Source organism: Notolepis coatsorum (genome assembly GCF_963971535.1).
Source record: "Notolepis coatsorum genome assembly, chromosome: 3".
In the NCBI taxonomy this organism is placed as follows: domain Eukaryota; kingdom Metazoa; phylum Chordata; class Actinopteri; order Aulopiformes; family Paralepididae; genus Notolepis; species Notolepis coatsorum.
Window position 1 is genome coordinate 46,114,494 of NC_140167.1, and position 12,245 is coordinate 46,126,738.

Sequence of the window (12,245 nt, forward strand, 5' to 3'; positions counted from 1 at the left end):
CAATCTTTCTCTGTGTCTAAGCAATATTTACGCAGCATGGACTTTAAGGTCTGATGCCAACGTTCTAGAGCCCCCTGAGTTTCAGGGTGGTAGGCACTGGACACTATATGTCGGATACCCAGGGACTGTAACACTTGCTCAAATAACCTAGACAGGAAGTTGGTGCCTTGGTCCGTTTGTACTACCTTAGGCAGTCCAAACGTGGAGAAGAACTTCGTCAAAGCCTTAATTATTACAGGCGCTGTAATTCTGCGAAGAGGGATAGCCTCAGGGAAACGGGTGGCGGTACACATTATTGTCAACAAAAACTGATTGCCGGCTTTGGTCCTTGGCAACGGACCAACACAGTCAACTATGACATGTTCAAATGGTTCACCGACCGCTGGTATAGGACAGAGGGGAGCAGGTGGAATTACCTGGTTTGGCTTTCCGGTGATCTGACAAGTACTACAGGTACGACAGTACTGTGCTACATCGGACTTCAAACCGGGCCAAAAGAAATGTTGAAGTATTCTGTTGTATGTTTTAGTGACTCCCAAGTGTCCAGACCAAGGGTGGTCATGGGCCAAGAACAGTACATGCTGACGATAAACTGCAGGGACAACAATCTGATAAACAGTGCTCCAGTCTGGTACCTGATCTGGTAGCCCTATCTCTGATTGTGCATGCTCTGCCAGTCTAGTACCATGGGACCTCCAGGTACGCATCAAAACTCCTTCATCCACAAAATAAGAATACAACTCTCTCCTCTGTTCTGTTTCAAGAGAAGAGAAACATTTTGCAAGGGAAGGGTCAGCCTTCTGGGCAGTAATTAGCATTTCACGAGTAACGGGTAACTTCAATGCGTCGGAACTAGTTACAGTTGTCTGTGGGGGTACCTTACTATGAGTCGGTGGTTTGTCAGCGGTATCAGAAGTTGGAGCCAGCAACTCCTCCCTGACAAAAGCTGAAGCAAAAACAGAGTCAGACAAATTAATTTCTTCACCTCTCTTTTTCAATTGAGCCCGAGTGACAACACTTGCAGAAAAAACTTCAGGGAAGTTCTGTGACAAGTCATCAGGCAGAGAATCTGTGTCTGGGTGATCCAACACTTCCAGCACAGCGTTCACCTGTCCTCCAGCTAAATCATTTCCCATGATAAAGGAAATGCCTTTAACTGGCAAGGAAGGTCTCACCCCTATTTTAAAGAAACCAGTGACCAAATCAGATTGTACATGAATACAGTGTAACGGGGCTGGCACGAAACCCATCTCAATACCTTGAACCAGGACACTAGAACCACAGGAAGATTTCTCAGACAGAGGTAGTACATCAGAGAGGATAAAGGATTGTGAGGCTCCAGTATCTCGTAAGATCTGAACTGTACACTGATCTTTTGGATCCCCTGTCAAGGAAACTAAACCCTTGGAAGTAAATGGCCTGAAACAAGGATCGAGAACATCCTGATCATTGTGCATCTGTTGATCGGAATCAGGTGCCATTTTAATCAGACCAACCCCTTTGGGTTGTCTAAAGTTCTGAGAGGACGGTTGCTGCTTACGTTTCAATGTTAAACAGTCAGAAATAACATGACCAGATTTATGACAGTAGTAACATGTCCGCTCCTCTTTTGAGCGTGGAGGTGACATTTTTGGTCGGGGGTGTGTGAATTCTGAATGGTTGGGGACAGAAGGTCTCTGAGAGAAATCATGGGGGAGAAACGAGTCACGCCTATCTACAAACACAGTTTTATGGGTTAGCGCAAACTCATCAGCTAATACAGCAGCTTGCTGCAGAGTGGACACTTTCTGCTCACTCAGGTAAATTACAATACGCTCTGGCAAACGATTCTTAAACTCTTCTAATAGAATGAGTTCTCTGAGAGAGTTAAGATCTGAGGCCTTGCTTGCTGCACACCATTTATCAAAGAGAGTTCCCTTCTCTCTAGCAAACTCTACAAAGGTCTGGTTGACAGCTCTCTTGTGACTGCGAAACCTCTGCCTATAAGCTTCAGGCACAAGCTCATATGCACGAAGGATGGCAGCCTTCACAGTATCATACAATAGACTATCTTCTAGGGAAAGTGTTGAACAAACCTCTTGGGCTTTACCAGTCAATTTGCATTGAAGCAACAAAGGCCAGACCTCTCTTGGCCAGCGCAATGAAGCAGCAATACGCTCAAACACATTAAAATAAGTATCAACTTCTGTCTCTCGGAACGGAGGCACCAAAGCAATGTGTTTACTTATATCAAAAGTGTGTGATGAATAAGCTGTGGAGGAGGACATACCCGGGCCTTGTGGAGGAGTCGGTGTAGCAGAGTTGGATTCACTCCTTAGGACTTCCAGCTCCAACCTCCGCAGTCTGAGCTCTTTTTCCACTTCATGCTCAAGCTCCAACCTACGAATGTTAACAGCCCTCTCATTTTCTGCCTCAAGCTCCATTCTACGAAGCCGATACTCCGCCTCACGTGCTTGTGCCTTCTCCTGAGCCTCCATCTGGAGACGGGCTATTCTAACCTTGACCTGGGCCCCTTCTCGAGACCCAGTTGACACAGGAGAGGTCAAGTGAAAATGTGGCAATGTGACGTTCACACCTGCCTTTTCAGCACCATGGGCTTGCTCCTCAGAAGGCGGTGCTTCCGTAGGTTCACCAGGAGGACTTGCATGTTCATCAGAGACCGCAGGTAAAACAAGCGTCCCCTGCTCCAACAGCTTATCTACCACAAGACACCTGATATCCTGCTTAAGATGCTTTTGTTGAACCGAGAGTTGAAAATGTGTGGCAATCTCCACTAAGTCTGCCTTGCGGCAGCTATCTAGCGCTTCCCAAGTAGGATTGCTCAAGAATTTCCCCAGATCAAAAGTACTAACTGCCATTATTTTTTCTTACACAAATGCCATTTTTACACAAATTAATTAATAACTATACAAGTGTAAACAAACACAGTTCACCAAATCCATCAACCAACAATTGAACACGGGTTATAAAATCCAGGCAGAGCCCCCATTTATGTTACGACCCCTGTGAGTCTAAGGGTAAAGGGCTGTAACATAACAGTTGGTTGACAGAAAAGATGGACCACGTTTGTAAACAACAATGATATTTATTGGTAAATGCAAAGGAAGCACATGTAGCTCAGGGGTGAGCCCAGGCCAAAACAACAAACAAACACCACTATACTCCAGATAAACCCAATCTAATCTATGGTAAAAGAAATTACATTACCTAAACTACTCTTACCTAACCAAAACAGGAGAAAACAATATCCAAAGGAAATGGCAGCTCACCCCATCTGTGCTTCCTGAGAAAGGAGGAGAAAAACACATTAATGATACATACAACAAAATGGAAACATAACAAAACAATCTATAGGTAACAATGCTCTCTCTGCGGCCATACAATCACAAAGGCACTTTCACTATTACAAAGGCCTATAAACAAAAAGGGATATTATCAAAGTACAATGCCACAAAATAACACTAGGCCTAGCCTCATGCCAGAGAGAGAGAAAGACTGAAGGGAGAAAGCCATGTTTTAACAGGTGTGGGGTGATCCATGATTGGGGGGTGTGGATTGAGTGTTAGAGTCTGGAAAGCCAACCACCAATCACTGCTGTGTTGCAATAATGGAATGATTGGCCTGGCAGGGACCAATGGGGAAGGGAACAATGGCTGGAGGGAGGAAACAAAATGGAGAACACACACACATGGAGACACACACTGGGGAATATATACATTGGGATGTAACAACAAGTATTAGTGGCCTGGACAAGTATTTGCACTACTGCGCATGCGGATGAGGGGGGGGGGGGCTCTCTCGCTCGCTCCCTCTCTCGTTTACGACACACATACACAACTTAACTTTCGTCTCGTTTACATCAGGGTCCCCCATTTTCAACTTAACTTTCGTCTCGTTTACATAGACAGTAATGTTACATCTAGACATTTATGACATACCAGATCTACAAATATACAGCACTGTTTGTGATACAAAAATATAGTAATAATAGAGTATTGTAGTGACTGTACATAATTCACAAGGAACTCGTTGGGAATGGTAGTTCCCCCCGGACGATTTATAGGGTGGCACTTCCTGCCACCGGCATTCTTATTTTACTGTCGACACGACTACGTCGATTTGTTGTTACGCTGATGAATAAAGGAATTAGGTTTAACTTCGAGACACCGCCTCCGACTCCTTCTTCTCAGCGCTACACTGGTGACCCCGACATTAGTCTCGAAGAAGTTTCCGAGACGGAGAATACGACGAACATGGCAAACAACGCTGGTTTTCTCAGACTGCCTGAGTTTTGGGAGCAGTCGGCGGCCGCGTGGTTCGCCCAGGCGGAGGCGCAATTCGCCCTACGGGGAATCGTGGATGACGCCGCTCGATACTTCCACGTCGTCTCGAGTCTGAACAACACTACGGCGGCGAGAACGGTAGGCTTCATTACCGCTCCGCCGGCCCGGGATAGATATGAGGCGTTTAAGACGCACCTGCTCAGGATTTTTGAGTTGTCGCCGTCTGAGCGGGCCCGACGCTTGTTGGATATACGTGGCTTGGGAGACAGCAAGCCGTCGGCGCATATGGAGATGATGCTGAATCTGCTGGGCGCCGAGCAGCCGAACTTTTTATTTAAAGAGCTGTTCCTCAGACACATGCCGCCACGGGTACAGACGGCGCTGGCCAATACAAACATTGTGGATCCCCGTGCTCTGGCAGAGGAGGCAGATCGGTTCTACCTGGCCACGCAGCACTTAGCCCCAGAGGTGCTGGCCCCGACACGAGCGCACATGCCCAGAGGGGGAGGGGCGAAGATGGAGAGGGGCGCCGCGGCCGACGGCAGTAATGACACAGGCCTGTGTTATTTCCATGCACGCTTCGGCGCGAAAGCAACGAAGTGCCGCCCGCCTTGTACTTTTGTCAGGGCGGGAAACGCCAACACCTGCGCCCAGTAGCGGCCGTGAGCGCAGGTACGTCGAACAGGCTACTCTTCATTAAGGACACACTCTCTGGTCGAGAATTCCTCTGCGACACCGGAGCACAGAGGAGCGTCCTACCGGCGACGGTGGAGGACACCGCCGGCGGGGGGGGGGGTCCGCGACTGACGACCGCCAACGGTAACCCGATCCGCACCTACGGCACGAGGACCGTGGAGTTGTGTTTCGGGGGGCAGCGGTTCACGTGGGAGTTTGTCACGGCCGACGTCTCGTTCCCACTACTCGGGGCGGATTTCCTCTGCGCACATGGGCTCCTCGTGGACGTGAGGCACGGCCGCCTGGTAGACGCCCAGACGTACGCTTCCTTGACTTGTGTGCGCAATGAAGTGGTATACAGCGGGCTGGCCAGCTCGCTCGCAGAAGGTGACGTGTACCAACGCCTACTGCGGGAGTTTCCCGGCTTGACACAGCCTACGTTCTCGGCCGCGACCACCAAACACGGGGTCGAGCATCACATAGAGACTCAAGGAGCTCCCGTGTACGCTAGGGCCCGCCGGCTCAACCCTGACAGACTAGCAGTCGCTAGGTCAGAGTTCGCCAACATGGAGAAGTTGGGGATTGTCCGACGCTCGGACAGCCCCTGGGCCTCGCCGCTGCACATCGTGCCCAAACCGGACGGGGGATGGAGACCGTGCGGGGACTACAGACGCCTCAACGATGCCACCACGCCAGACCGCTACCCGGTCCCCCACATCCAGGACTTCTCAGGGCACCTGGCGGGTAAGCTGTTCTTTTCGAAAGTAGACCTGGTACGCGGTTACCACCAAGTGCCGGTACACCCCTTGGACGTCCCGAAGACGGCGGTGGTAACACCCTTCGGTCTATTTGAGTTCCTACGGATGCCGTTCGGACTGAAGAACGCGGCACAGTCTTTCCAGAGGCTAATGGACTCGACGCTCAGAGACATGCCGTTTATTTTTGTCTACCTGGACGACATCCTCGTCGCCAGCTCCTCGCCCGAAGAGCACCTGGAGCACCTACGATGCCTCTTTACGAGGCTGGGCCAAAACGGCCTAATCATCAACCCGGCTAAGTGTCAGTTCGGGTTGACCTCCATACGGTTCCTCGGACACCTCAGCGGCCCCCCTCCCGTCGAAAGTGGAGGCCGTTTCCTCTTTCCCACGACCCCCGACGGCCCGGGCGCTCAGGGAATTTCTCGGGATGGTGACGTTTTATCACCGGTTCATCCCCCGGGCGGCCCACACCATGCGGCCGCTTTACGAGGCGCTGAAGGACAAGTCCCCCAACCAGCCGGTCGACTGGACGGCCGAGAGGACGACAGCCTTCGCGGCCACCAAGGCGGCCCTGGCGGGTGCAGCCATGTTGGCTCACCCGTCACCGGGGGCCCCGGTCGCCATTACCACCGACGCGTCAGACTACGCGGTGGGCGCAGTGCATGAACAATACGTTGACGGCGCCTGGCAACCGCTGGCGTTTTTCAGCCGTCAACTGACCCCCAGGGAGCGCAAGTACAGCGCATTTGACAGAGAGCTCCTAGGTCTCTGGTTGGCGGTGCGCCATTTTCGTTTCATGCTGGAGGGCCGGGAGTTTACGGCCTTCGTCGACCACAAACCCCTCACGTTCTCCATGTCCAAGGTGGCTGAACCGTGGTCCGCGCGACAACAGCGCCAACTCTCGTACATTTCCGAGTACACGACAGACATACGGCATATCGCCGGGAAAGCCAACGTGGTCGCAGACTGCCTATCCAGGGTCGTCATCGGAGCTGTGCAACTGGGCCTCGACTACGTCGCCATGGGCTCGGAACAGGCCTCCGACCACGACATCCAGGCCCTCAGGACAGCGGATACCAGTCTGCGCCTCAGAGACGTCGCGATTGGCGGCTCGGGCGCGTCCCTGCTCTGTGACCTCTCCACCGGGCAACCCCGGCCGCTGGTCCCTATAGGCTGGCGCAGGCGGGCTTTCGAGGCTGTGCACGACCTGTCTCACCCCGGTAGGAAGCCTTCGAGCAGGTTGGTGTCACAGAAGTTTGTGTGGCGAGGGCTCAAGAAAGACGTGATGGCCTGGGTCGACGCGTGTGTGTCCTGCCAACGGGCTAAAGTGCACCGACATACCAAGGCCCCGCTTGTGACATTCGTGGTTCCCGAGAGGAGATTCGACCACGTCAATGTTGACCTCGTGGGCCCGCTTCCTTCCTCTCACGGGTTTACCTACCTGTTCACTATGGTGGACAGGACCACCCGATGGCCGGAAGCCGTTCCCCTCGCCTCGACGTCTTCTTCCGACGTGGACCGCGCCTTTATCAGCACTTGGATCGCACGTTTCGGGACCCCGTCTGACCTCTCCTCCGACCGGGGCTCGCAGTTCACCTCAGAGCTCTGGAACGCGGTCGCCAGCGGCCTGGGGGTTAAGCTGCACCGTACAACCGCGTACCACCCGCAGGCCAACGGGCTATGCGAACGTTTCCACCGGTCCATGAAGGCGGCGCTGCGCGCAGGCCTGACGGACGGCAACTGGGTGGATAAGCTGCCGTGGGTCATGCTCGGACTTAGGAGCGCCCCCAAGGAAGACCTGCAGGCCTCGTCCGCGGAACTGTTATACGGCCAGACATTGCGCGTCCCGGGGGATTTCATTCCGGACGCGACAACCCCTTGGTCCGCGGCCAGCCAGCGTTCCACCCTGCGAGAAGCGGCTCAGACCTTTGCCCCGATTCCCACGTCGCAGCATGGTACCCTCGTTTCCCGGGTGCCGCGCAGCCTGCACACGGCGGAGTATGTTTTTGTTCGCCACGATGCGCACCGTGGGCCCCTACGCCCCCCTTACGATGGCCCGTTTAGGGTCCTGCGACACGGTAACAAGGACCTCATGGTCGACATGGGCGGTAGGACGGAGACCGTGTCAATAGACAGGGTCAAGCCCGCTCACATAGACGTTTCACAGCCTTTGGAGTTGGCCCTTCCCCCCCGCAGGGGTCGTCCGCCGTTGCCCCGGGTGCCACCGCCCACAGAGCCACCGGCGGCCTCACCGATGCCAGCGCCCCCGGGTGTCGGTGAGGGTACGGGCGCTTGCGACGCTTTCCCCTCTCCGCCCCCGGTTTTCCGCGCTCGCCGAGGCCGTTTCGTGCCCCCGGGTGTCGTGGACGGCGCGGGCGCTTATGCCACTCCGCCCTCCCCGCCCCCGGCTTTCCGCACACGCAGAGGCCGGGCAATTGTTCCCCCACGCCGTGGGGATTTTGACTATGGGTGAATTCTGGGGGGGCTTGTGTAGTGACTGTACATAATTCACAAGGAACTCGTTGGGAATGGTAGTTCCCCCCGGACGATTTATAGGGTGGCACTTCCTGCCACCGGCATTCTTATTTTACTGTCGACACGACTACGTCGATTTGTTGTTACGCTGATGAATAAAGGAATTAGGTTTAACTTCGAGACACCGCCTCCGACTCCTTCTTCTCAGCGCTACAGTATATACATTTGAGGGGGAATACATTTACATTTAGTCATTTAGCTGACGCTTTTATCCAAAGCGACTTACAAATTCTGTACGACAAGTCATCAGGAAGGGCACAACTCTATCAGCTGAGTAACAATGTTCATAAAGTGTTGAGTGCTACAGTGTAGGTTAGTTTATTAGGACAAGTGCATGACAGTAAGGTTAGTTGGGGTTAGATTTTAATTTTTTTTTATTCAGATAATGGTTGAAGAAGTGCGTCTTTAGTCGACGGCGAAAGATTGGACGGGTTTCGGCTGTCCTAACTGGGGTGGGTAGTTCATTCCACCATTGTGGGGCAAGGACTGAGAATAGGCGACTTCTCTTTGATGACCCTCCCGGAGCTTGGATAGGAGTAGGAATAAACTGTACATATACAGCACTGTTTGAACCTGGCACACAACATACTTCACATGTGATTTTTCTTTTTGTGGAGACGAAGATGATGAGTACCAGTCTTCTCCTCAGACATATAAAATCAGTTTTTCAATACAAGTACGACTCAAGACACAGAACATTAGTATGCAAAATAAAAAATGAACAGATTTTGAGTGTGAATGAAAACTTTATTTTAACAAGATTGCAGAATGGGTACAATACAGTACGGCTCAATACACACAATTGTTAAGGGGATGCAGACCAGAGAAAGACGTTTGTCTTGTTTACATCAGGGTGAAAGACATCTTTGGTTGAAGATGAAAGAACAAGAAAGAACTTGTTCTGCCGGCACAGTGCGCGCACACCACACTGTGAGAAAGAGTTAGGAAAAAATTGACTCTTTATACTCTCACATGCTCCAGTCCACACGCATGCGCACACACATTGCGCACTCCAACACATACTTGTCCAGGCCACTAATACTTGTCTACGCCACGAAGCCCCGCCTCAAACCCGTCCACGCCTGGGCTCTGTGGCTCTGCAGATATCCCCTACTCCTGGTCGGGGCTTCGTGGAGTGGACGGGCTTGAGGCGGGGCTTTGTGGCGTGGACAAGTCTTGGTGTGGACAAGTCTTGTGGCATGGACTCGAATACACGCCTGTTTCTACACTGGTTAAGCTTAGGCACTCTTTCGAAGTTGGTTAAGGTTAGTTTGTCTTAGAGCGTGACGGCAAGTTCTTTCGACGGTTAAGCTTAGGCACTCTTTCGAAGTTGGTTAAGGTTAGTTTGTCTTAGAGCATGGCGATAGAACGCCAGGTAGTTTGCAGGCTACGCATGCGCACACACATGCGCACTCCAACAAAGACTTGTCCATGCCACAAGACTTGTCCACGCCACAAAGCCCCGCCTCAAGCCCGTCCACGCCATGAAGCCCCGCCCAGACGTTGGGCTCTGTGGCTCTGCAGATATACCCTACTCATAGTGGGGGGTCGTGTATAATAAGTTGTTGTTTTCATTTCAAATTGATGCGAAAGTTTCGTTGTCACTACTAATTTGAAGTAAGGGTCTATAGAACAATTTAGGTTCGAGTGTCAAGTGCTCAGATAAAATAAATTGCCCCAGGCGTGGGTGTTGGTGGTTGGTGATTGATTGATTGATTGATTGATTGATTGATTGAAAACTTTATTAACAGATTGCAGAATGGATACAGTACAGTACAGCTCAATACATACAATTGTTAAGGGGATGCAGACCAGAGAAAGACTTTCGTCTTGTTTACATCAGGGTCCCCCATTTTCAATTCATCATAACATATATGACATACATGACATACAGGTAGACAGTAGTGCTACATCTATACATTTATGCATTTATTGGTGGTGGTTCCCTAACCCACCACTCCATGCTTGAGTGTTTGAACATTTTATTAACAGTTTGCAGAATGGGTACAATACAGTAAAGCTCAATACACACAATTGTTAAGGGGATGCAGACCAGAGAAAGACTTTAGTCTTGTTTACATCAGGGTCCCCCATTTTCAATTTATCGTAAGATATGACATACAGGTAGACACTGCATAGCTGTCAACCCTCCCGTTTTTCCCGGGATTCTCCCGTATTTCAACCTTCTCTCCCGCCGTCCTCCTGTTAAAATATTTTCCTGTATTTTTCCTGTATTTTTTTATTAATACAAAATGGCTGCAATTCCCCTCTGTGACGACAGGTGGCAGGACTGTAGATTAGAACATTAGCACAGACAGTCTGACCGGAAGACGGTTGCTTAAAAACTGTCGGGCAAAGTGGGGTTGTTCCCGGAGAGCTCACTCTCGGCCGTGGTTTCAATATCTTTATCTATATCACATGTCAAAACTACTTTAATAAAACAAGATTTCCGTTTTTCATTTCTACTCATTCATCCAAAACAAGACAGCAATTCTACTTCTGCATGCACCGGGAAAATTGAGCTCATAGCACAGATTTGGAGTTGATAGAATGGACATTGCTGTTCTTAGGAAATGTTGCACATGGTGGAAATAATGGAAATGAACATTTCTAACATTAACATTTAGTGTATGTTTAAAGTTGATACATTGAGGCATGGTAGTATTTCACTTTATATTACAGCAGTATTCGTTTTTAACATTAGAATTAGTGTCTGACACTATAGACACATGTTAAAAGTCAAAGTAAACTTTGTCATTTTCCAATTTGTGCAAGACATACAGAAAGATTCAATTACGTGCCCCCCTTCCCACGGTGTATATAGAAAGAGACAATAAACACAAAAGTAACATAGGACACAATATACAACACACAGGACTATGTACAATATAAACAGTACCTACAATTAAATTAATGAATGAATTAAATAAGAGGTAAAAGAGAACTTAGTGTAAATATTCCTTCATTTGTGTCAACGTTATAAAAATTCTATTGTATTCAACAAATTAATTATGATACACCACAATGTGCCCTATCTATTCTAAGGCTGCGGTTACACACAGGGCCATTTTCGTTTCGTTTTCAGGGTCAGTTTCGCTTTTCAGAACGCAACGTAATGGCAGGCAAGTTAGACATAGTTTTTGCCTCCTGAGCACAGTGATGTTTATACATGTAGTATAATGCCAAAGCAGTAGGTGGCGATGTAGTTCAAACATGAAGGCCAATCAGAAAAGTTGAATGTGCCAATACACTTCCTGAAAAAAAAAAAAAACCACCATCAATTAACACATCCAACGCCGTTCATGCTGTACAGCGTTATTGCCCGCCATGCGTTGTCTGCCAAACCACGCTGTACAGCGATATTGAGATCATATTTCATTTTTTCGCTATGGCATTCATAATTCAGCCACCCAGCCTCTGGTGAGTGGGACTCTGCACAATATTGCAACGCCTCAATACCGCCGCCTGGTGGATGATCGGGCGAGTTACAACCGGAAGTGGCAATCGGTGCATCTGGGAAATCCATCCGACAGTCACATATTGTTGCGGGACTCCAGACATACACTGGCGTGCATATGGATCGCTGCCATAACTCAATAATCGATATTATTTGGGCGTTTATTGTGCCATACAAACCGGAAATGGATCTAGGAGATCGACGTCAAATAAGTGGGATCTTTTTCCTCCAGTCTTGTCAGCGAACGGTAAGAGGACGCTAACGTCATTTTCAGCCCAATTGTCTATTAATTTCACCGCAAACCGATCTGATCAATATATCACCATACTACATAAAGCATTTACTGACGATCACGGAATTATAAACGACCCCCCCCCCCCTTTCATCCGCGCATGATGACGCATAACGTATACGATCATGTACAGTTGAATTTTTTAATATAGCGTGTCTAGGGAATAGACGGCAATCGATAATCTATATATTCGTTTAGGCCAATAGCTCACGTTCTAGGAATTACTGCAGAAAACGATAAAAACA